Source organism: Tamandua tetradactyla, chromosome 13 (genome assembly GCF_023851605.1).
Source record: "Tamandua tetradactyla isolate mTamTet1 chromosome 13, mTamTet1.pri, whole genome shotgun sequence".
NCBI lineage: Eukaryota > Metazoa > Chordata > Mammalia > Pilosa > Myrmecophagidae > Tamandua > Tamandua tetradactyla.
In genome coordinates this window covers 89,675,800-89,696,772 of record NC_135339.1, presented here as the reverse complement: position 1 = coordinate 89,696,772, position 20,973 = coordinate 89,675,800, and the positions used below count along the sequence as shown (strand labels likewise).

The window sequence follows — 20,973 nt, the reverse complement described above, 5'->3', positions numbered from 1 at the left end:
AAAAGAGATATATTCAAGTCCTGACCCCTGGGACCTGTGAACGTGACCTTATTTGGAAACAGTGTCTTTGCAGATATAATCAAGTCAAGATGAGATCAAACTGATGTCCTTATAAGAAGAGGGAGATTTTGAAATAGAGATACAGACACAGGGAGAAGATGGCCATGTGAACACGGAGGCAGAGACTGCAGGGATGCCACCACCAGCCCGGGGACACCCGGGCAGCAGAAACCAGGTAGAGCAAGGGAGGATCCTCCCCTGAACCTTCAATACCTTAATTTCTGACTTCTGGCCTCCAGAGTTGCAAGAGAATGAATTCCTATGTCTCAAGCCACCAGGTGTGCAGCACTTTGTTACAGCAGCCCCAGGAACCTAAGACAAAAGCCATCCATCATCATGGAGGTGGTGGAGGCCAGAGGAGGGTGAGATGGCTCCGGGAACGAGGGAAAGAAGCAGCCCCAGGAACAAGCTCCAAGAAACTCTTAAGGAACCAGTGCAGGAACAGGAGAAATCTACAGGAGATACTGAAAAACCTGCCCAGAGATGACAAAGAAGATTCCAACAGGGCTGCAATTGGAGGGAGGCCCAAGGACAAGGATTCAGTCAAGGAGAGGGCCCACTCCATCCCTGCTAGATCTGTGCTCCTTGGGGAGGTGGACAAGCTTCAGCATGGTGGGAAGATGTGAGTAAAGAAAGGAAGCAGAAACTCAAGTTTAAGCAACTCGTTGGGTTTTCTGTTATAGTTTGCCCCTTTCTCCCTCTTGCATGCCAGTAGATTCTGTTTGTTAACAAAGAAGAAATAAAGATCTTTTTCTTTGCCATAACTGCAATCTCATTGTTACAAATTGTTGTGACATGGAGAACTGAAAAGGGTCCCTTGAACAAAAGACAACCCAAAGCGGAGAAAATCCAAATTCTGCCAACAAGCCCGTTTCTTTCAAAAGGAAGTTCTGGAAACCCATCCCCACCCTGGCCACAATGCACAGGAGCCCTGTCGTGACCACACACAGACTCCCTGCTGACCTGACCTCAGAGGACTCCCTGGCATCCTGAGAATCAGCACTGGGGATGAAAACCCACCTGTCCTGAGACTGGGAACTTTGTTCCTTGTTCACAGTTGGACCACGCACTGCCCAGCACCAGGCACTTGGATAGGCTCAACAAACATTTCTTGAAGTATCGCAAGAGATTATTAGAGCAGGTATTTCTAACAGTTCTTTGTGGTTGATGAAGGAGGAAGAGCAGGAAGGCCAGAGCATGGTGACAGAAAGTTAAAAATCAAGAATTCTACCACATCTCCACTGATAAGTAAGCCAAGTCCTCTGAATGTGAAGAACTAAAGAAAATGGTAGACCTAGGTGCTTTGTCCTCCATAGCCCCACAGCACCTGCTGCGCTGCCTGCCATACGGCTACAACACCATCGCAGAAAATCCCACCCAATGGGCCAGCCTGGCCCAATCACCTTCTACTGGAACTCCAGCGGCTTGCAACCCCAAGAGACTCAAACCCTAGCTCCTTTCCCTAACATGCAAGACCATCCACAGTGTGGCCACCCCAGGCTGACTTCTCCATTCCCCATCTTTCTATGCTCTGTCCCATTTATTAAGTTCTAGATTCCTGAAGATGCCAGGTGGCCGCTCCCTCCTCTCCTTGGTCTCTGCCACCCTGCTTGTAACTCTTATCCACTGAGCACCTGACTCAGCAGCATGGGTGCCCTCTACAACAAGAACTCATCAGCCTCGCCCCCACGTACACACACACTCACCCACTCCCATCTAGGGTGAGGACCCCACCTGAGTGTGCCCATAACCTCCTTGGATACTCCATTTTATGTGTCAATTACCCAGCCATTCAATCAAATACAAACCTGAGTCTTGGTAGGAAGGTATTTTGTAGATATGGTTAGTATCTATAACTAGTTAGCTTTATGTGGTGGGCCTGATTCCATCAGTTGAAATTAAGAAGAGAACTGGGTTTTCCCTGAGGAAGAAAAAGTTCCACCTGTGGACTGCAGTTAGCCTTTGCCCCAAAGTTTCTGGCCTGCCATTCTCAGACCGGCCTAGCCAGCCCCCACAATCGCCTAAGCCAATTCCTATATGCATATGTATCCTACCAGTCCAGTGGAAACCTGACCGAGACACCTCCCACGCACGTCTCCATCACTGACCTGAACGGCCACTCGCCTCGGCCACTGGCGACCCTGAGGGAAATGGCCATGCCTGGGTCCACAGGGTCCACCCCGTGCTCTTACTCTCAGGACAGGCTTGGGCAGCAGAGCCAACGTGGTGCTGAGTGACACTCGCCAAACTAATCAAAGGGGAACCAGCCATAAGTCCTCAGCCAGCCAACTTATAAAGACAAGAGCCCTCACTCCCCATGCCCACCCATTCACTCCCTCCCTCACTGGCTCGCTCAACCCCAAGATGGACTGAGAAACAGAAAACAGGTGAAAATCCCAAAGAGAACTCCTCAGCGGAACTGCTGAACCTCTTTGGAAGTAACCTTTCAAATACAGGGCTTTTCTTTTTCTTATTAATAGAAGTTTGGGCCTGGAAGGGAGGAGAAGCTGCAGCCGCTCTGAAGGGGTGGGATTCCGGGTCCCCGTCAGGCCTGGGACGGGTCTGGCTGGGACGCAATTCAACACGGGCATCACGGAGAGCAATGGGGACTCACTTACGTTCACTTCTCACCTCGTCTGCTATCAGAGTCATGTTTTCAGAGTAATACTCAAGAAAATAAGGTAGTTTTCTAGATACAGTTGAAACAAATTATGAGTTACTTAGAAAGCACCACAATCTCTGTCATCTTTAGGTACAATATGAAATGAGAGGCTAATTTCAACAAAAACAAAAGTTCTTATTAAAAAAATCATAAAATAAAAAAATACTGTTGAGTTTTTGACTGTGCATGTAGTTACTAGTCAGTTTAATAGCTTTTAATAATTTCTGATGGATACATTTAACACAGATAAGGGGACAGCATTCCTGTTTCCAATCTGGCAAAAAAAAAAGCATGTTTTGTTCCAAAGAAAAAAAAGTGCAGCTTCTAAAATTGACTGAGGAAAGAGAAAATGTCATGCTCAACGATAGTCAAAAGTGTAATAATAAGTGAAAAGGAAAAAAGCACCAGCTTTTCAATTTAGAAAAGGTTTGGTATTTGGCAATTTCACAATGGGCCTGAATGTATGATAAAGAAAAGTATGAGTCACTTGATAGCAGTTAGCTTGTTATCAAGTTCAATAAAATCTGGACTGAATTTTGGAATTACACTTAGAATTGCCACCATCCACAGAAAAAGTTGGCTCTTACTTTATATTTGTAAGGGATGATTTAGAGCAAATCAAAGAAAACTTTGAAATTAAGAAAGAAAACAATTGCAAGAAAATAATTACATTTACTGGAAAATGAAAGGACATGATCATCAGAGAAAATTAAGTAATTCAGCTCTGGATTTTGGAAGGCCTAGGATTTGACAATCACAATATTATATGTAAAAATAAAGCTATGATGAGAGTACAAATAAAGCTCAGGGTGAGAAAGCCCATTCATTTCAAGATCTGTATTTGTAGCCAAAGATTTACTTATCTCTTTAATTACCATTTAACACCAAAACTAACTTGGTTCTACTTTATATGGACCTCCCAATATGATGGAAATTCCTAGCTCTGTTATGCAGCTTGCATTTCATCAGAGTAACTTCTCAGAGGTCTGGCTGCATCCCAAACCCCCACGGACCACCACGGCAAGAGAAAGGTATGGGCCATGTTCCTAGAGAATGGGGTCTATGAATTAACTGCCCTTAGGTGCCCTCCCAAATCCACTGCAGATTAACCTTAATTGGTTCCTGGAAGCCCTAAAGCACCCAACATTTCTCAGTGGATTTCTAGCATCACAATCCACCTGAAAACTCCAGACATCAACCCCCGACTGAATAGTCTACCCAAGATGGGTCCAAAGAGAACCCACCCCCTCCAGCCCCACGAGCCCACTGGTCTGAGCCCAGTATGAAATGAGTGACGTGGGCCAATGCCCTTATGGTACAAAACAAAAACTCCTGAACGCTAAAAAATCACAGAATTTCTCTGCACCCACTTGAGAAGTTGAAATTTCATGTGCAACTTTGAAAACTACAAAACCATCTTCTGGAGGCTGGGTAGGGCGAATCCAGTACACACATGCTGGGAGCAGAGCCCTGTTTAGGAAAATGCCCATTCAGCCCGAGCTGCAGAGAGGCTCTCCCTCCACGGCAACCTGGCCATGTTCCTTCACCTTCTGCCAAGCCCCTGTGGTCCACTGTGGGTGTCCCTCATCCCATCTTCTGCCACCCACCCAGGTTTTCGGACATGCCCGCCTGTAAGGGACCCCTACTTACAAGACCCTGGTTGGAAGTCCCCCATTTTCCAGTGAGAAAATTTCAAATTTTGGCAACCTCAAATACATATGACTTTGGGGATATAAATAAGTATCTGCTTATAATATTATATTTACTTAATTACGTATTCATATCTAACATCACAGCATATGAATATTCATTTAGAATATTATTGTGAACTCACATTTCATAAAACTATTTCATTTTTATTTTTTGCATGTCTTTGACATCAGTGTCTTTTTTAACCGTCACCAACACCCACTATTTTGATCATTTTACTCAATCTAAAATGCTTAAGATGTGTTACATTCTGTGAACTAGGGTACATTTTTTCCCAAACTCCAAATGCCCATTTTTATATTATCAGTATTTTTTTTAATTTATCCACTAGGTATATATTCATGATCTTTCATGATAGCTGCCATATAACCAATTATTAACATTTAAATGTGGACTTTAAACGATCTAATTAAAATGATAAGCAACATCTGCATCCAGATAGGAAATTATGAAACGTTTGCTAAATTTCTCTGTTCCTTATTGATCAATTCTGCCTGGGAACATCTAAAATCATCCCAAACTAACACTGAGACTTCAGGCTAGGATGTCTTTTTCTAATAGTATTTTAGTTTCATGTAAATGAAGTAATGAGGAAGATGCTGCAAGGACTCAAAGACAAATCTATCCAACTTCTGAGGACTCCTTGTGCTTCTGCTGAATGGTGGTGAAATAAGAAAAACTGAGAAAAAGATATGATTTTTTAACAGATCAAAGTTTTAACAATTTATACCTGTTTCCAACTAAGAGACTGGGATCTCTTCTATTATAGTGTGGTCAGGAGGCCCTTTCCAATAGAAAATGAGTGATTAAAAAAAACAGCAGTTGACATTTATTGTTAATTTATTGCTAAGTGATATCGTATATTTCATTATTGTCTCTTTCCCCCAAATAGAACGTAAAATTCACTTTGGGTACAACCTCCACCACACACACACACACACACACACACACACACACACACAGACACACACACAGACACACACACAGACACACACACACACTACCCACTGATGTATCTTCATGCCAAGACTACTGCCTGGCATAAAAAAGTGGCACAAAAATATCTGGCAAATACAATTTTTTTGTTGGTAGCAATTTGTTTTTGCTATTTTATGGGTCCATGACAGCCTGTTAACTACTATGTAAAAGGATCCGGGAAACTCACACAACTAAGAAGGCAAATGGATGAGAATGATTCAGGGTCCCCCCTTCACACCCCTTCTCCAAATTCCAGCCCAAGACTTCTCCATCACAGCAGAGCGCCACGGGCAAGGAGGCCAAGCATGCAGCTCTGAGGAGACAACGGGCTAAGATGCAGAGTTCGGCTTGGAGGACACTGAGCAGGTAGGAACTGCTCATCATCTGTCCCTAATTGGGCAGTGGTGGCCTCACGTCCCTGCTGGGGGCCCCCAGATCCAGCACTCCAAGTCTCCATGAGGTAGGAGGCTCCCGTCGACTCCCTCCAGCAGGGCAACCTCACAGCACCCCCTGCCCAGCCTCTTCCTCACCGTTGTAAGATCCTGGGTCCCCAGGGGGGGTGCAGCAGAACCAAGCAAGGGATCAGGGAGAAGGCACTTGGCCTAAAACCTACAGTAACGTCTGAGTCGATCTCTGAACCCTGAACTCCTCGTGGAAATTTGGCAGAACGATGGGGCAAATTAATATTTTGCTGAGCTGTTTTGTTTTGTTTGTGCTGCTGTACAACATAGGATATAATAAGTGGCATCTCTGCCTCCCCATTCCAAAAGGGTATGCCGCTCCACTGGGCAGTGCTGGGCCCGATTTTCCCTTCCATCACCCACAGAGCTGTCCTGAGGGTGCCCCAGCCGGGTTTGACTCTGAATGCAGGAGCCATCCTTTCTCAGTATGATCTCATCTAAATTTCCTTTCTCAGCAAGCTGGTAAGTGAGGGACTCTGAGTCAGACTGCTGCGCTTAACAAAAATAAGTTAGACTGTAATTATAATGGAGTAATGAGAGGCCTTCTGAACCCAAGCATGGTGGGAAAATGCACATATTAACTAAAAAAGGCTTTATCCGCTATCTTCCTGAGTGCAGTGTAAAACACTTGTCAACTAAGGAAATTAATTATAACTCATGAAGCACCCACAATATGGCCAGGACAGGATAGTATTGAGGGAAGGATTTTAGGGATAAAGGACATAAAAATGTAACATAATGATCAGATATCATAACGATACGGTGTAAAAGGATTTAGAATGACTGAGACCCAACAATTACACTTTGTTAAGGCTGACACAGCAGAAGAGGGAGGTATACAAAGATTTGTAAAATCTAAAAATCTTACCATATTTATGACAAGTATCAATCATAAAATATCATGATCAGGAAAATGTGTAGCAGTGTTGATCTGAGGTTAAGAAAACACAGGAGAATTGTCATCTCTAACATGTCTTCTCTCCTGTGTCATAACACAAGAAATAAGCGCTCAGTTCTCAAGCTTTAAAACTGCTTCTTAGAGACTGTGAAGTCCCTTTTAATGGGTTTTTCTTTCTCTTCTCTGTTTCACAGGCATTTGCATGGAAGATTAAGATATCACCTTAGGAAAAACAGAAAACTACTCTCTAATCATCTTCTGTTTAGCCTTTTATATGAGCAAATAGGGAAATCATTTATAATCACTTCCATTACAAAGGATTCCAATTATCCCCTTCCACTCTGATATCTATCAACAGGAAGCAAAAGTTCCCACTAAGAAGTTCAGTGAGGGTGGATTTTTTACAGGATTAACTCGCATCTCAATAGCCAAAGGGTTTCCCCAGTCCCAGCAGGTCAGGGAAAGAAACACAGAAAACCAAGGAGGCAGACGGCGCTAGAGCCCCCCGCCAGGAGCAAGGCGGCCAGGGACAGCACCAGGTGTGCTGCATCTGAACGCCAGAGCCAGGTGCCCTCCCAGGGTGACAGTCTGATCTCCAGGTCCTTTGGGCGTTTGCCCGTGACACAGTGGCTGTGGACTGCCAGGCAAAGTGCTAGATGGCCAGGGGTTCTGACCTGCTGAAGGAGAGGGACACAGGAACAGTGTCACCACCTCACCTGCACCAGGTGACCTTACTAAAAGGCTTCCAGAGGATCGAAGGAGCGGAGGGAGGGGGCAGTCAGAACCTGCTTGTGGAGATGCGGGTCGTGCTCTGGCTCACTGACAGTTCCCGGGGGAGTGCGGGGAAGAGGCACCCCAGGGAGACCGACAAATGCACACAGAGACCAGAGGCAGCAAGAGCGCAGCGTGCCAGTGTGAAGAGCCCAGCCGTGAGAAGGGGAGCACGGACGGGAAGGGGAGCACGGACGGGAAGGGGAGCACGGATGGGAAGGGGAGCACGGTCGGGAAGGGGAGCACAGATGGGAAGGGGAGCAGCTGCGAGAAGGGGAGCAGCGGCGGAAAGGGGAGCACAGGCGGGAAAGGGAGCAGCGGCACAGCGGTCTCCTCCCCTCCTCTGCTCCTACGGACCCCTCCACTGTCCTCTCCACTGATGCCCAGACCAGGGCAGACACAGCTTCCAGGGCCTCTGGGGGCTGAGCCCTACAGAATGCTTCCACTTGCTGAAGGAGGAGAAAACAACAGTGGGGAAGACAGGCTCCTGGCTGAAGAAACAGATCCTGCCAGGGGATCCTCTTCCTGGCTCCAAAGATCAACCTCCTGGGCCCACAGGGTGGGCAGCCCGTCACGGCGACAGGGAGAAAGGAGGCCTTAGGATGGGTGGAGACCCACGGCAAAGCCAAAGGGAAGGAGAGGAGGGGGTGCCGTCATCCTCGAGGTGCACTGCTTCCCCGTGTACAAGCATCACAAAGAAGACCCCGGGGGCCAGCAAAGGGGCCTCAGGAGGGTGACAGATGATCTAACTCTTCAAAGTGGTGGTGATGACAGCATGTGCACATTTTCAAAACCCTTAGAACAAGACACTCAAGATGGTTGCATTATGTAAATGTAAATAATCTCCCAGTAAAGTGGATTTTAAAAGGAAGCTGTAAGGAAGTATGATTCTCTTCATCCATGGCAGGGTAGAAAAACTGAAGAGACTGCCTATAATTCTGAATCTGGACACAGGGCATGTTTCCCCAGACTTGGATGAAGGGCCGAATGGATTGCCATGTGACAGTGCACAGACTGGCCAGAAAAAAGACGGGAGTGGAAGAGAGACCAGAGAAGACAAGAGGCAGGAACTCTGGATTCATGGCCTGGGTGAGTGCACAGGACACAAAGCAGCTTCTCACATCTGAAGACATGTATTCAATCACCAGGAGAAGGGCCGTTACCTCCTCCTGAAAACTGTAAGTCTCAAACGAGCAGCACAGCCTTCCACTCAGGGTACAACTAGTGCAAATCAATAAGTAAGAACTGTCACATGTACAGACAGCAACACTGCCAGCTGCCACTTCTCCCAAGAAGGCGAGTGTTAGCTGATCGTGGCATGCCTAATAATATCATTATGAATCCCAATAAAAGGAAATAAAAATGGATAGTTTCTAAATTCTCCGAAAATAGTGTTTATTTTACCAAAATATAGCACCCCAGGTTCATGAACATTTCAAATAGAGATGACATATCTAATTCATAGAGACAGCAAAACCTTTATTTAGCTACCTTGGAGGGAGACATAGGGTTGAGAGCTTAACTCACACGAGATTCTGAGGAGGTTATAAAAACAATTACAAGCTAATGAGGGGAAACCAGGAAAGCGAGAGGAGACACAGGCAAATTGCAGGCTGGCTAGCTCTCCCCTCGCTCATGACAAATGAAAGACTAAAGGTGTCATTTCAAAAATATTAAATTATTGGGTAGGAAAGTTCAATTTCAAACGCAGAATAAATAGAATGGATTTATAACACCCTATCATTAAAAAAACAGGCTGATAGAGGCCAAGTTAATGATACAAAATCGTGAGCCGTGACACAACATTGTGAGTGCACATTCGAGGAAGGATGCGCACGAGGGGCTCTGTGAGATGTCATCAGCCAGGACGCCAAAACCATCCCAGGGGTCCATCAACCCACTAACCCCACCAGCTGCACATGATGAAACATTTTCCATACCCAATGTGATGTGGTTTCAGGACACTGGGATATTAAATAGTAATTATAACACAAAAGCAACATCCATTAAACCTGGAGTGGGGAAGGAAGGGTTAGTGAAAAGTTTGAATTAAAAATAATAAATGTTCAAAGGATGAAATGCTTCATGTTTTATCCACTGGCTTTTCATTAACATTAAACCTGAAACATAAACGGTGTAACAGGAAACACTCTTCAGGGAGAAACTGTTCTAGAACTGACTGTGATGAGGCACGCACAACTCTATGACTATACTAGAAGACACGGATTGTATGCTTTAGATGGAGTGTGTCGTCTGTGAATTTATTTCAATAAAACTGCCTAAAAAACAAACAGTGGAATGTAAACCAGTTTAGCAAGATATTGGCAAGAAGTTCAAAATTTCTAAGCTGGGGGTGGGATTTAGTGTTCACCAGTTTTAAACTTCTTGGTACAGACCGGTGGAAAGAACAGTTAAGAAGGATTCACACAGAGTTCAAGTAGAGTTGAAAAGTTACTCTTAACACAAGCATCACTTAGACACTGCTACCTATTACAGTTTGCCAAATCCTAACCAAAACCATTCCTGCCAATCCTAAAAAACACCTAGAACATTATATAAGATTCTCCAAAGGGTCCATGCACTAGGATAACCTTCCAAAACCTACAACCTCCAAATGGGTCCCTGGACCAGTTAAGGACTGAAATGTGGAGTGCCCGCCTCTCTAAAACATCCATTAGTTCCATCTCCCTATCAAAGATCAAAGATCAAAGGTGATGGTGCAGTTATAGAAGAGAAGGTAGGGTTTAACAAATGAGTATGATTGCTGAATTATTAAACTGATACTTCTTTTAGTCTCCAGTATCTTAGAGCACTAAGAAGTAAAAACCTAGAATTGTGGAATTTTAACCCATACCAAACTCTGAAATCTGTTCTACAACTAACTGTTATGTGCTTTGAAATGTATTGGCTATTTTTCACAAAAAATACAAAAAAGTTGATCGTGATAAATGCACAGGTATATGATGAAGAAAAAGAAAAAGGACTCACTTGTGCTGAAACACCTGAAAGGATTTTATTCTATTACAAAGTATAAACATGTCACTTGTGACTTAATCCTGTTTGCAATATGTGTTTGTTAGGCAAAGCCTTGTTTCCATAGCAGGAAGAAGTGACAACCTGGCCACGACAATAATTATCCAAAATTATGAATAAGTAGGTGTGAATGAGACTCTGCTTCACTGAACTTAGTGTAAAAATAATGAGCTAGAGAAAAGATTTTTACACCTCTCATAGCTGGTTTACTCACTTCAACAGCCATTATTAGTTTAAAATCCAGACGTAACACTGTGAAGGACTAGCTATTGTGTTATGCACTCGAGATTTCTGTCAAAATCTATCCCTGTATGCTCTTAAATAAAAATTACTTCCCAATGCAGGCAAATGATGGCATTTTGTCCCCCTCAGGCTTTGATGCCCGCTGCTTATTTTAAAGAGATGACCGTTTATCACAGAATGCAAATGTTGAAAAGGAACTGAGAGCTCATTCTAAATCCATTCGTAGGTTTTACAGATGATAGCAAGAAAACTCAGTGGAGTAAAACATTTCTGACTGAAAGCACCAGAACTATTACAGTATCAGAGACTTAAGAGACTCAGAATTCAAAGAAGAGGATGAGAGGGAGAACCCCAAGGTTTCCCTGGCATAAGTAAACAAATACACAGGAAGTGACGATGGAGGTGTTTTTCAGGTGGGGTTGTGAGTGTGAGCATTTATTAAAATGGACCTAACACTGGCTCTCCCAGGCCCCTTGCCTGATGGCCATGTGGTCAGGCTGCACCCAGTCATTTTGGCTTCCATGGTAGACAGCTACAAATAGTGCAACAAGGGTGTGGCCTGAGTTATCAGGACCCTGCTGGGAACTGTAGACAAATATCTAGTGGAAGTCACCAGTTGCTTTTCGGTGCCACACAATGAGTCTGAAGATAAGGTGGCTGTTGACATGGAATTTGCTAAGAACATGTATGCATTGCTTCAGAAGGTCTCTCCAGATGAGCTCCTCCTGGGCTGGTACGCTACAGGCATACCATCACAGAGCACTCCATGCTGATCCATCTCCCCAACCCTGTTCACCCCACGGTGGACATGAGCCTCCAGATCGGCCAAATGAGCACCAAGGCCTCTGTCAGCACGTTAATGGGCAGTCCTGGTGTCAGGACCATGGGGGATGTTCCCACCTGACAGTGAAATATGCATATTATGACACCGAACGCACCGGAGATGACATGATCATAAAGACCTGTTTTAGCTCCAACTGGGTTACTGGACTCTCAAATGACTTTCAGCAAGTAGGAGGAGCGTCACTCGCATCCAGGACGCCCTGAGCACTGTGGTGCAATGTGCAGGGGATGTACTGTCTGGAGAGGTGTCAGCTGACGGTACTGTGGGCCACTTTTGATGAGTCTGGTTAACAAGTACCCAAAGTAGTTCTTGATGGCCAAGACCATGACTAACAGCAGCATCCATGGCCTGCTGGTGGGCCTCCCCCCACAGCTAACCTCAGCAGGCACATGTCACCCTCAATGAGAAGCTTGCAAACCTGTGAATGGGCCCCAAGCAGCACTCCTGGAAGTCTGGGTCCCAGCCCTAGGACTCATTACGGAGTGAAGGAGAGGTGGTTTCTTTGTAGTCTTGAGGTACATTGAGTCATTCAACGGATTGTGACTCAATAAACATAGCCTACCATTAGTAAATGAAAAAATAAAATAAAATGGACTAAACAGTACATATCAGATCCATGCATTTCACTGTATAGAAATGATACCTCAATTTAAAAGTCTTAGAAAAAATAAATTAATTAACAGTAACCCATAAAAGAGTAAGAGATTAAGTACTCCAAAAAAAAAGACAAAGATTGTCAGATTGGGTCAAAAAGCAAAATGCTGCTCACAATATGCTATTCTCAAATAGAAAAACAAAGAAAGGTTGAAAATAAAGGGAAGGAAAAGATATCAAAAAGCTGCTGCTGCCAAAGTAACATCAGAAGAGATAAATTTTAAAGGAAGAATCACGACTGGAAATAAAGAGGCATGTTTCACAATGATGATGAAGGGGTCACTCCTAAAGAGGCATCACAATTCTAACTCTTAATACCCCCAGTAACACGGCTTCCACACATGTCTGGACAAGAAATTCAATACATACAAGGGAAAGAATATAAAGTTAAGTGTTTAATTCTCATCAAACCCACTGGTGGATAGAATTATGCACCTAATCAAGGTGCTTCAAAGTACCCGAGGCAAATACTGACAAAACTGAACAGAGTAACGGACATCTCTACAATAATAGGGAGACTTCAATACATCACTCTCATCAATAGAAGACATCTAGACAGAAGGTCAATAAGGGAACAGAGAACTTAAATAATCTGATAAATGAACTAGAACTAACAGATATATAGAGAACATTGAACACCAAAACAGAAAACATACATTTTTCTCAAGGGCTCATGGAACATTTTCCAGGATAACCACATGTTGGGACACAAAACAGGGCTTAATAAATTTTTAAAAATTGAAATTATTCAAAGCACTTTCTCTGAGCATAATGAATAGAAGCTGGTACTCAATAAAAACCAGAGAAGGGCAATTTCACAAATATATGTAGGTTAAAGAATATGATTTTAAACCATAGGTCAAAGAAGAATTTGCAAGAGAAATCCATAACTATATCAAGAAGAATGTTGAGAACACAACATATCAAAACTTACAGGATACAGCAAAGGCAGTGCGGAGAAGGAAATTTATAGTCCTAAACACTTACATTAAAAAGGAGGAAAGAGCTAAAATCAAATCTCTAATTGAACACCTGGAGAAACTAGAGAAAGAAGGAAAAAAATAACAGATTAGAGTGGAAATAAATGAAACAAATAGACAAAAAACAACAAAAAAAAATCAATAAAGAGAATCCATAAAACCAAAAGTTGGCTCTTCAAGAAGATCAATAAAATTGAAAAACCCTTAGCTAGGCTGACAAAAACAAAGAAAGAGAAGATGCAAATAAATAAAATCATAAATGAGAGGGGGATCCTTACCACAGATCCTGAGGAAATAAAGATCACAAGATGATACTACGAACAACTGTATGCCAACAAACCAGACAACTTAGATAAAATGGGGAATTTCTTAGAAACACATGAACAACCTACAATGACTCAAGAAGAAACAGAAGACCTCAACAAACTACTTACAAGTAAACAGACTGAAGGAGTCATCAAAAACCTCCCAAGAAAGAAAAGCCCAGGACCAGACGGAAGAATTAATTCCCATTCTGAGAACAATTAACACCCATTCTGCTCAAACTCTTCCAGAAAACTGAAGAAGGAACATCACCTAACTCATTCTATGAAGCCAACATCACCTGAATACCAAAGCCTGATAAAGACACTATAAGAAAACTACAGACCGGTATTTCTAATGGACAGAGATACAAAAAATCCTTAACAAAATACTTGCAAACAGAATTCAACAGCACAGTAAAATAATTATATACCATGACCAAGGGGGTTTATCCCAGGTATGCAATGGTGGTTTAACACAAAAAAATCAATTAATGTACTACACCACATTAACAAATTGAAAGGGAAAAACCACATGATCATCTAGATTGACGCAGAAAAGGCATATGACAAAATCCAGCATCCCTTCTTGATAAAAACACTTCAGAAGATAGGAATAGAAGGAAACTTCCTTGATATGATAAAGGGCATATATGAAAAACCCATAGCTAACATCATATATAGTGAGAAACTGAAAGCTTTCCCTCAAAGATCAGGAAGAAGATAAAGATGCCCACTGTCACCGCTGTTATTCAACAATGTGCTAGAAGTTCTAGCTAGAGCAATTAGGCAAGAAAAAGAAATAAAAGGCATCCCAATCAGAAAAGAAGAAGTAAAACTTTCACCATTTGCAAATGACACGATCCAATATTTAGAAAGCCCCAAAAAGCTACAACAAAGCTACTAGAGCTAATAAATGAGTTCAGCAAAGTAGCAGGATACAAGATCAACAGGAAAAAACAGCAGTGTTTCTATATACTAGTAAAGAGCTCTCTGAGGAGGGAAACAAGAAAAAGAATTCCATTCACAATAGCAACTAAATGAATCAAATATCTAGGAATAAACTTAACCAAGGTTGTAAAGGCTCTCTACACAGAAAACTACAAAATATTGCTAAAAGAAATCAAAGAATACCTAAATAAATGGAAAGACATTCCAGATTCATGGGTTGGAAGATCAAAAGCCATTAAGAGGTCACTTCTGCCCAAATTGATCTTCAGACTCAACACAATAACAATCAAAATGCCAATACTCTATTTTGCAGAGATAGAAAAGCTAATTATCAAACTTACTTGGAAGGATAAAGGGCCTCGAATAGCCAAAAACATCTTGAAAAAGAAGAATGAAATAGAGGACCAAGCTTCCTAACTTTAAAAAATATTATAATACCACAGTGGTCAAAACTGCCTGGCATTGACATAAAGACAGACATATTGTTCAATGAAATTTAATTGAGAGTTCATAAATAGATGCTTAGGTCAATGGTGCATTGATTTTTGATGAGGCACCTGTGATAGTTTGGTACTGGCGTCAATTGGCCAGGTGATGATGCCCCATTGTTCTGGTTCTGGGGATTTAAATCATCAGCATGTGAAATTCATCTATGGCTGATTATATCTGCAGTTGGCTTAAGGGGAGTGCCTTCTGCAATTTAACTTAATTAGCTGAAGGCTTAAAAGAGAGAGCTCAGAAAACAGCTCAGCAGCTCAGCATATGCACTCAGAGCTCAGACCCAGACATTTGGAGATACAGTAAGTTAGCACCCCAGGAAAAACAGTTTGAACCCAGAAGCTGGGCGTGAAGCCCAGCAGATGTCCACCATAAGCCTTCCCATGTGATGGAGAAAGCCAGTAGAGAATCAGTCTCCTTTCCTCTAAAAAACTATAAATTTGTAACTAAATATATCCCCTATTAAAAGCCAATCCATTTCTGGTGTGTTGCATTCTGGCAGCTCTGGCAAACTAAAGCAGCACGAAGTCCACTCAACTGGAATAGAAGTGTCTTCAATGATGCTACAGCCTATAATTAACAGGAAGACTTAGCCAGTAGCAATACTAGGCGTAAATAACTGGGTGGGAGAGACAAGAGTTAAGGGGAGTTTTAGATTTTCTCTTTGGTGAGGGTAAGTTTATCTGTTATTTTTCTCCTTGGAGTAATGAAAATTGTTAAAAATGGTCAGTGATGACAATTGTACAACCAAGTGAAGATATTGCAAGACATGGATTGTTTATTTTGGACATCATCCATGATGCCCAATGGATGGAAGTACGATGAAGAGTACGATGACTGAGAAGCAGAAAGTCACATTGTCATGTATACACATAATAATTTATTACAATGCTACAAAAAGGATGGAAGTCGTGAAGCATGCAACGAGGTAAATGAACCTTGAGAGCATTATGTTGTGCGAAATAAGCCAGAAATAAAAGGCCAAGCAGCCTTTTGTCTCTTTTAGAAAATACTTATAAGAAAATTGGGGCCTAGATTATAAATTCTTATAGCAGTCACATTTATTCCTAAGCTTAAAATGTTATTTCTAGATTCTGAGATGCCGTGATATATTTATGTATAACCTGGTATTTCCCTGGAAATTTGGGTACTTGCGTGACACCTAAGACTCAGAGTCAGAGTTCTGCAGCTCTGAGAGTCAGCATCATTACCGACAACAACTGCTAAAGAAACCGAAAAATAGGTTTCAATTAGAGATAAGAATGAATCCAATCTAGCTGGGACAAAGGTAAATCAGAATGTAGGGTAAAGGAAGACAGTGTCTGTATTTTAGAACTTCACCTACTGCATGAGACCACAGGAAGAAAGGTTTACATTGCCCAAAACTAAATTTTCCATAGCACATAATCTAACTCAACCTGTCCAGATAGATGATTTAAACAACCCACACATATGGAGCCTACAATGGGAAAAAGGGTTTGTAATTCTGTATGGCTTAATGTAATATCTGGATATGCCCCACAGTATGGTGGGCACATAATTAAAAAAGTATTGTGGTAACGTCCCTTGAGGGACGGGAGAAAAAATATGAAACTATTAAACTCCCACCTGGGAAACCCCAGATACTCTCTCAAACACTAGGGACTCCCAAGTTAATAGGCTAAGCGCTTGAGCTTCAGTTTTTCTTAGGAAACTATCTGTGTAGCAGAGAAGTTAGCCTACCTACAATTATGCCTAAGAGTTACTTCCAGAGAACCTAGTTTGTTGGTCAGATGTGGCCTCTCTCTCTCTAAGCCCAACACTGAAAGGAAAATCATTACCTTCCCCGCTACGTGGGACCTGACATCCAGGGCTGTGAGTCTCTCTGACAATATGGGACATGACTTCCAGGGATGAGCCTGGCCCTGGCACCCCCATGGGATCACCAAGGTCTTCCTGAGCGAAAGGTAGAAAATAATTGTAACAAATAAGGTATCAGTGGTTGAGAGAGTTCAAATAGATTCGAGAGGCTACTCTGGAGGTTATTCTTATACAAGCTTCAGCTAAATATTGCTAATTGCCATGGTTTGCCAAACTCCAAAGATCATTCCTGTTAACCCTAAAGAACACCTAGGGCTCTACCTACAGAAATTTCACATATTTAATTCACTTTCCAGAATCCTACAATCTTCAGATGCTTCCTTGGCCAGCTAAGTCCTGAAACTCAGAGGCACCAGTCTCTCCAAGAACATCAACCAGTTTCATCCCCCCAACCCATATTGTTGACACCCCTTTTCAACATAAGAAAAGTGAGAATGGGTACAACCCAAGTATGACTAAAGAGTGAAAGAAAGACTAAAGGAAAAAGAGGAGTTATAAGAGAGAAATTAGGATTTAACAAATGAGTATGACTACTGAATCATTCTATTGATATTTCTTGAGTCTCCATTGTCTTGGATCAGCTAGAAGGAAAAACCTGAAATTGTGGAATAGTGACCCATACCAAACATTGAAGTCTGTTCTATCACTACTTATTAAAAGGTACTTTGACATTTATTGCTTTTTTTCGTATATGTATTTCACAATAAAAAATGTTCAAAACAATGGTACTGGGAAAACTGGTCCAGTTTTCCAGTCTTTTATTCATTGCTATAAGAGTGAAAGGAGCCCTAACTCACTCTCTATACAAAAATTAACTCAAAATGCATCAGAGACCTAAACATAAGAGACAGTACCATAAAACTCCTAGATGAAAATATAGGGAAACCTCTTCAAGAATTAGTGACAGCCAGTAGTTTCCTAAACCTTAAGCCCGAAGCAAAAGCAACAACAAAAAAATAGATAAATGGGACCTCCTCAAAAGTGAATACTTCTTTGCTTCAAAGAACTTTGTCAAAAAATAATAATAATAAGCAGCTACTGGGAGGGCCACGGTGGCTCAGTGGCAAGAGTTCTCACCAGCCATGCCAGAGACACGGGTTCGATTTCTGGTGCATGCCCATGCAAAAAAAAAGAACTTTGCCAAAAAGATAAAAAGTCAGCTAACTCAATGGGACAAAATATTTGGAAACCACATATCTGATAAGGGTTTGAGATCTAGAATATACAAAAAATCCTACAAACCAAGAATAAAAAGACTAATTACCTAATACAAAAATGGGCAAAGACATTTTTCCCATGAGGAAATACAAATGCAAATCAAAACCACAATGAGATATCACATCACACCTATCAGAATGGCCATTATTCAGCAAGTAGAAAACTACCAGAGTTGGAGAGGACATGCAGAAATAGGAGACTTTTTCAGTGTTGGTGGGAATGTAAAATCCTGCAGCTACTGTGGAAGGCAGTTTAGTGGTTCCTCAGGAAGCTAAGTATAGAATCTGGCAATCCTGCTACTATATACCCAGCAGTACTGAAAGCAGAGACACAGACAGACCTTTGTATACCTATGTTCACAATAGTATTATTCACAAATCCCAAAAGATGGAAACGAGTGTCCATCAGTTGATGAATGAACAAACAAAATGTGGAATATTATTCAGCAATAAGAAGGAATGAAGTCCTGAAGCATGCGACAAAATGCACAAACCCTGAGGACATTATGTTGAGTGAATTAAGTCGGGCACAAAAGACAAATGTTGTTATGATCCCACTAATATGAACTAATTATACAATGTAAACTCAGGGACATAGAATCTAGAACATAGGTTACCAGGAGATAGAACCAGGCTAGAGAATGGGGAGCGTTTGCTTAAGATGTATAGAATTTTTAACCAGGTTGAATTTAAATGAGTGAAAATGAATAGAGGTGACGGTAGCATATGATTACGAGCATAATTAACAGTATTGAATTGTGTGCGAGCGTGGCTGACAGTAAAAGTTTGGAGTCATGCATGTCAACAGAAGGAAAGCCAGAGGTTAAAGCATGAGAATGTGTAAGTCAGTACATCTTGTGGTGGGCGACGACGGTGATTCACAGTGCAGATATGTGATGACACTGAGCCACTGATTGTATACTTTGAATGGATTATATGGTGTGTGAATATATCTCAGTAAAATTGCATTAGACTAAAATAATCCATCTCCATGCACACTCAAAAATTACTTCGTATAATTTACAGCCTTTATAAATAAAAAAATATATTTATGATAAATAAATCCTCATGTCAGAGAGATAACTCTGGGGACTCTAAGGAAGGTGATTAAAGCACTTGGAAAAAGGACTGTCATTTTCTACAAATGTGTTCCACATATGCAGGATGTCACAGTTATGCTTCGTCTTATCACCAGGTGATCAGGGCCCACTGAGTGGACAGCAGATGCCAGCTCAAGCTCACCCAGCAGCTTTTCCAGAAGGAATGCCAGCAGCCCTGAGAGCCCACCGCTGCTCCTGCTTCCCAAGGAAAGGCTGCCAACAGAACTCCAAAAGGAGACCTGCAATTTTCCATGAAAACTTGTTTCAAGAAAAATCATGTTTTATTTAAAAATATGAATGAAGAAAGTTATGATAAAAATTTAAACCTAATAAAAAATTCTGTAAGACAAAAATTTAGAGAATTTAATTTTCATACTGAGAACATTCCAACCCCACTGAAAATAGCCCTTTTTATTATTTAACCTCTATGAGTCTTGACCTTCTATAAGAATACAATTCTTATAATAAACCTAGATATCAATTCTCAGTCTATCTATTCAGGATCTTAAATATTTCCATCTCACTGACGGGACAGTTCCACAGCCTCTTCTCAGGTTAGCACCCAGGCGACCCTCACCGCTGCTCTCAGCTCAACTCTCCCATGCAGCCCCTAGGCTCCTGCCTTCCCATAAAACCAACCCACACCCTGCCACCTCTGCCTGCATTTTCTCCTGCTCCCTCCCTGGAACACCTTCCACCCTTTCAGGATCTTCTCTCAACCATCACTCAAAGCTCAGAGCCAGTCCTCATTGTTCCCAAGAAGTTTTATCTGTGGATTTCAGACCACTTGCACTTTCTTTGAAGCCCTGTCTTGCCTGAACTTCTCCCATCTGGATATCCAAAGACACAAGACCTCATCTTTTACCTATTTTGGTGGACAAGTACCAGGTTTCCTATTCTGCAGACTGAAGGCTACAACTTTGCTGTATATTTCTTATGGCCCCTGGTAATACGAATGCACTGCTGGCCCAGAGTGAGTACTTTCTAAGCTATAAACTCAAGTAATTCAATCTTTGTTATCTTTGGATTCATGTTAAAGATACATCTATTGATTCCATTGTCTCAAGCAGACCTGGAGAAGCATTTAAGGTTGCTTTTTCCCTAAGTACTAGATAAACATCAAGCAAAGTGATTGCGTAGGCAGTTAAGGTAGCATAACTTTTTCTTGAAAGGACAGTCCCCTGGCCTTTCCCGAGGTCACCAGCTCCCTTCTCCCTGGGGGACCCGGTTTGTGGAGCCTGCCCAGCTCAATCTACCAAGGTCTTGCAAGGGTGGCTGTGAAACTTCAGGCAAATAAAGGAGAGGAAATTGCAAAATTGCACATGCAGAGCAGAACAAGCAGGAGAAATCTCAATGCTAAAGATGCCACGAGAAAGAAAGGAGGAGCAGACCCTGGGGAATGGCGAGGAAGCCCACTCCGTGGCAGCGGGCAGAGGCGAGGCTGAGACCAGGCTTGGAGATGAGTCCTGGGATTGGGTGGAGCAGACCCGGCAGGTATCAATCCCTAGGAACGGGGAAGGAGGAAGGAGGAGGAATGCAAAGGAGAGATCATTTAAGGAAGGAGGAACAGGGGTGCCACAGAGAAAACCTGTCCATCCCTCTTGTGGACCAGTATCACAGGAGGAACATGCCTTGGGCCTGGGTTCTGAGGGTCCTGCTGTGGTCAACACTGGGACCCCTGTTTTCCAGTTCTTTATTTTTCCTTGATGCACCTCTGTACTGATCATTTTGCTAGAACTTTCTGGCATCAC

General features: G+C 42.3%; 1 protein-coding gene and 1 pseudogene across 1 annotated transcript in view; one reads left to right on the top strand and one right to left on the bottom strand.

Annotated features, from left to right (window-relative positions):
• The window catches only part of DOCK1 (dedicator of cytokinesis 1), a 564,538-nt gene that overhangs the window by 377,608 nt on the left and 165,957 nt on the right, over positions 1 to 20,973 (bottom strand). The gene's annotated exons all lie outside the window — the stretch shown is intronic.
• Positions 11,260 to 12,185, top strand: LOC143654596 (eukaryotic translation initiation factor 3 subunit F pseudogene; annotated as a pseudogene).